Below are 6,089 nucleotides of genomic sequence, written 5' to 3'. Positions count from 1 at the left end.
TGGACTCGAGAGTTCATCGATATCATGCTTGTATTCCGGACTAGGAACTGAAAACTTACTGGAAAACCAACATGAACTTATTTTTCTGAAAATTAAAGCTAATTTTATAAATTAAGTATAATATACTCATACACAAAATAATTTATCTCAAACAACAATACAAATGATATGTAAATGCATCGAGAGTGCATCTTTTCCTACCAAGAATGTTTGTTGTACTTGCACATCATGAAAGCTTTTTTTTCAGTGAGGCACATCATGAAAGCTTTATCTTTGAAATTGAATCGAGCAGCCAAATTATATTTGAAATTGAATCGAAATTGAATCGAGCAGCCTTAATTTGGTACTCTGTTGGAATTAGTGGAATTGAACTTGAGAATATTTTCTCTGTTCAGCGACATCGGCTTCCCCAAAGTGATATTCCGTGATATGGTAATCCATTATAATATCCGTACTCCAAAACCTCTTTTAATAACCGTAGACAAAAAAGAAACTGACTATGATTTGTACAAGATAAATTCTAGCCGAATGGTGAATTTTTGCTGCGAAAATTATTTTTTTACCAAGAGACAGAGCTTAATTAGAGAGAAACGCATAATTTTAAGGAACTATGATCTTTGCAGATCCTCGTATTGTTCAAATGCAACATCTATCTAGGAAAGGGTTAATAAAACTATAAATTTATCTATTTCATGTGTTTTAGCTAAATAAGCTTGTCACGGAGTATAAAGGATTTCTTACTTAATGAATTCCACTGCATAGAAAAATGAATAAATTTCTTGTTACAAATTTTTCAAAAGCAAAAAAATCAGCCATTCATCTGTGACGCACAAACAGAAGTTGACTACAATTCTTACCTTGAACAAGCAAAATTATTTCGCCAACTTGTTTGATACTCCACAAAATTTAAAGCCTAAAATTTTACTGCAAATGCAAATAATGTTGTGATAATTTCAGGATTTCTAAGAGCATCAGAATGTCAAATGTAAATAAATATTAATGTACTTCTTGTCATCGGTCCTAATGTTGTCTTCGCTTAAATTGGTTGAAATAGATTCTTCTCTTATTTAACATAATGGATACAATTAACTTGTATATTGATGATAAAGTTATTTTTATCTGAAAGTGTTTTAACATAAAATATTTCTATGTGCTTTACCATGTGTCATAATTTGGGTTGGTCCACTATCCTTTTTAATTATTTCAGTTACTAGCTCACTCCACTGCATTGGCATATGCAATTCGACAATACGATTATATCCTCGAATATAATGAACATGGTGTTTTGATGTTCACACCAACTAATGAGTAGGATTATTTAAATGGCATGGATTTGTCACCATATTCATTCTTGTATTTGTTGTTCAAATTGTGAGGAACCAGTGACATATTTCACTATCTATTGTCTTCTTGTTGGGAAATTTCACATTAGCACTTTGAACTAAAATTCAATTCTAGGAAACAATGGCAGGGAATATCATTAAATGATTTTACATGTAGTTGGGTAGACTTATTGTTTAAGAACTTGGGTTGGATGCCCCTTTTTATCTTTAATTGGGATATGGATGACAACTTTGATTGGGTTGTAAGGCTCTTTTCTAATAGATTTAATAACAACCAATTGAATATGCTCAAACACATTGTAACCTTCAGGCCTTTAGGTAAAAGAAATGAGACCAAATGATTCTCGAGTCTTTCGCTAAGCCATGGAAATGGCCTCACATCAATTTGGCTGCCCAAAAATGTTTGGTTACATTAATTAAATGACTCTTTGATTCTCTCGGCATACCCAGAGGTATGTTATATCATTTACGAATGTATATGCATATGACGTGTCGTTTGCACTAAGCTTTAACATGGAACATACGTTGAGGAAATGGTCACAATGAATTCCATTATTAGTCCCTGCCTGGGACTAATAGCGATCGATCGATCGTTGACCAGCGATTAATTAGTTTTGACCAAGTAATATTTCCCGTACATGTCAGGTTTAAGCCAATGTTTGAAATAAAATTTTCTGTCCAATAGATTTTTATTCAAAGTTTGTGTGTCGTCCTCTTATTGCCGGCTGCACGGTATACTTTTCTGAAAACTTAGGCTAAAGAGTTTGGAGTCGCCTGTATACTTTTTTGAAAACTTAGGCTAAAGAGTTTCGACTCGCCTGTGTACTTTTCTTAAATAGGCTGGTCCCACGTACGCTGTAGTTTCGAGGTCCTTTCCACATGTATATCACGGCTCTTTCCACATGGCTATTAGCATGCAAGGCCCCTTCCATATGGCTATTAGCGTGCAACTCGTAAAATTCTTGCAAGAGAAAGGGCCGTATAAAACCTAAGACCGTTTGCCTCATTTAGTATTCTCAAGATCTTTAAGGTATCTGGGAAATTTAAGATAGCAGATAAAGACTGATGTCCTGTATGATATTCAAATATCCGCTCGGCCTTTCCTTGGAGTAGGCTTTGACATGGCCAGTATTATCATTTTCATTTTAATATTTCCATCTGCTCAGGGTTTACCTTGTGTACTTTCTCCAAGTGGCCGCATACTCCCACACGACAAGCAGAGCCCGGCCTTTCCTTTGGAGGATAGTTTGACATGACCAGTATTTAAAAGGCAGAGACTAGTCCGAATGGCCAAATAACCATTCAAAATATTTCATCTCCAACCACGTCTGACCGCAGGTAGAATTCACTTGAATCTGTAATTTTCATATTTTTATCATGAAAAAAAACTGAAATGCTTTTGTTAAAATTTTTAGTATTGCTTAAAATATTTTATAAAACATGAAATTTGGAAAAGTCACTCGTACACATGTGTACATGAGCACTCATTCTGGTTTTTCCCTTGCGAAAGTTCTGCACTTCGCAAGTAATTCTTCTTTCCTGTTTTCAATCTGCTTTCAATCTGCAAGATGTAGACTTAAACAACTCATAACACAGAAACTAAAAGAAAATATTGCATGTTTATTTTGTAATTATATTGTGTGTTTATTTTGTAATTCGTATTTTGTTGATGTTAATGGCTAGTAAATTGTTTCAGTAGAATTTGATAATGTGTAGTTTGATATTTCAATATTGAATAATAGTTTATATTACTAAAGAAATTATCTAACTATGCCACTAAAGAATGTATGCAACTCATGAACGGAATCTTTTTAGCACTTTCGTACCACTTTATAATTTTTATATGTTGTCGCACTTAATAGCATGTTTCCATTTCAAAACAGAGTTGTTAATAGGTTCATTTTACATATGGATCTTGCGATTCCAGATCAGAGATTACGACTTCAAACATGTTGTAGTTTTAAAATTCCTCGACAGATTTCCATTCATGAATCATGGACCGCCGTTGAAGATCCTGTTTCTATTCACTCTGGACGCCGAAATTAACCCTTTTCTAACACATTAGATTAGCAGAACATTTATATAGAAAAATAGAGATTTGAAAACACTTACACTCCAGCTTCATCTGCATTAATTAGTTTCAGGTATTTGTTCACATAGATATTTTGCAATACAAAAATGCATACCAAACTGTAAAATGAGGTACTCTTATGAGGTTGTAAACTTTCAGAAGTTCAAAAATAATCAAAACTTTACTTTTCTTATTTAACTGTGCACCGAAAACAAAAACAATGTTGATTTCCAAATTTTCGAAGATTGCAGAACTTGCATTCCTAGAATTAAAGAAAGGGTTTTTTTTTTCCTTTTTTTTTTTTCCAGTACTTTAAGAGGAACCCAAACAACGGATAAAGGGCCAACATGCTACATCTAAAACCCTCATGAAATTTCTCTTTCTTCACTTTGAGAGTTTATTGTGTGCTTACCTGGTTTGTGCATGGCAAAGTCTCTCGGTCTGATGACAAGGCCAATAGTTCTTGAATTTTGACTGCTCACATTGTCTTGTTTTCTACTTGCACAAACCAGAGCGAAATTCATGGCTTGAAGGCGGCCCTTGGTCGGGTGATACATCTTGTGGTTTCTCGAGCAAGCTTACCCATCCGCCTCCCCCTAAACTGTACTTGCAAGTTTCTATTTCCCACGGCAACACGAGAGGTAGATCCCTGCACAGCTTCATCAAACGCCCACCTATAATGGTCGTGCGACATGTTGGACATGCAAAAGAGACGGGTAAAGACGTTGGGTATGCAAGAAGGATGAGAGGTAGGCAGGTGGTAAAATTGTGGGCCCACGGGATTTTGCGTGTTTGAAAGCCCACGGGATTTTGCATGTTGAAGACTTAGTTGTTCTATCGGGTAACTCCATATCTAATCTCGAACTAAATATACACAAATACAATTCAAAATGGTATATATATATATATATATCGAGCTCGCAATGTTTCTGCTATATCTAACAAATTAGGTTTTGATTGGGTAATGCTATAGGTGGACATATTATCGGAGTCGGGGTGTACAATTTCTTCAGCGACAGACTCTACAACTTCACTGGGAAAGGTGACATGGATCCCTCCCTGGACAAGTCCTATGCAGAGGAGCTCAAGACTAAGTGCACGAGCTTAGTTGACAATACAACCACAGTGCCAATGGATCCTGGCAGCTCTCTTAACTTCGACAGGCATTATTACAGTACTCTGGAATCAAACAGAGGGTTATTCCAATCAGAAGCTGTGCTTCTCACTGACTCCACTTCCAAAAGTATTTCCGAGAAGCAGTTAGAGGGAGACAACTTTATTCAGAACTTCAAAATCTCAATTCAGCGAATGGGAAGTATCGGAGTGCTTACTGGTAGTGCTGGGGAAATCAGAAAGAGGTGCGCCTTTGTCAACTAAGGAACAGGAAGACTAGTTGATCATAATACTCTCTGGCTAGTTAAATTTTCAATTCCTGTTATGTTCCTTACCTGGTTACCTAAGAAATAATCCCTACCAAATAACGAGGCTTCAACGGTGGCAGGTTTGGACATTTTTATGTAATAATTAGACGCTCAATTTTTCGTTAATTGCTAAATGCTTGTCGGTGGGGAAGTTTCTGTACTTATTCTGAATAATGCTTACGGATATTTCCGTAGATTAGTTTCTATATTAATAATAAACAATGCTCAGTGATATTTCGATGTCTTGGGGGAATGAGTACTGGTGGACAGGACTGTTGTGTTTTTTTAAGGCATTGAGTAACTATTCCATGTTTTTTGGGTCGAAATTTTGTGAAATAATTTTGGATTAAATTTTGATTTTTTGTTTTAAAAATGTGTTTTTAATGTGTAAATTATATTATAGCATAAAATTTGTTACTCAAATTTGTTATTTTATAAAATTTCAATTAAATCCGAGAAAAATTATATTTAAAAAACTCTCAAACTAAACAAATACAATAAATCTATATCAAATTACTTCATTTATTAGTTGTATAAGTTTTTTTATTTTTTTTAGTTTCTCTAAATAAATAATTGGTAATTTGATTTGAAAATTAACAGGATGATGATAACTGACTTTAATTAAGATTCAATATAGTTTGAGATGTAAAAAATAAAAAATTGTTTCTAAATTTTAAAAATTTTATGTTTGAAAAATATCAAATATAGCATTTCAAATTCACTGTTAAAATAAAAACATTTATAAAATATTACTGTTACATATAATTTTAAATTTAACCATTAAGAAAAAGACATTTACTTTCACGTGAAGGTTTAGTAGGAATAATATTTATTTTTCATAGACAAGATAGAAAATAAAATTCTAGGGTGGTTGTGGTCGGAAATAATAATTACTGCAGTATGGAGTGTAGTTTATATTTAGAGTCTCAGATGATTTAAGTTACTATAAGATTTTTAAAAGCTCTGTCTCTCGCAGATCTGAATAAGGACATCTGAGTTCTTTAGTTGTGTATATACCCCATCTGAGTATTAGCAGCGTCCATGGGTTCTCTCTTGGTGCCGGAGGCGATAGGGGTAATAGAAAGTTTATAAAAGCAAAGCGGGACAAGACAAGGAGAAAATAAATCTCACAATCTTCTTGGACTAAACTGTTGGTTGATATTATGTATACTTATTCATATGAGCTGCTTCAAGTTTCAAGGATGGCATAATGGGCATAATGGTCCATGATTTCCGCACATAAATTTTTGGAGG

At 34.2% G+C, this 6,089-nt stretch overlaps 1 pseudogene; it reads left to right on the top strand.

The window, feature by feature from the left end:
* The first annotated feature begins 4,093 nt into the window (after window positions 1-4,093).
* Window positions 4,094-4,791, top strand: LOC149193890 (peroxidase 56 pseudogene; annotated as a pseudogene).
* Window positions 4,792-6,089: the final 1,298 nt, after the last annotated feature.

Source organism: Pinus tabuliformis, chromosome 2_2 (assembly GCF_031772625.1).
Source record: "Pinus tabuliformis cultivar Carrire ecotype Pingquan chromosome 2_2, CPIR1, whole genome shotgun sequence".
Lineage (NCBI taxonomy): Eukaryota > Viridiplantae > Streptophyta > Pinopsida > Pinales > Pinaceae > Pinus > Pinus tabuliformis.
Note: the sequence above shows the minus strand (reverse complement) of the source record. Positions and strands in the feature narration are given on the sequence as shown.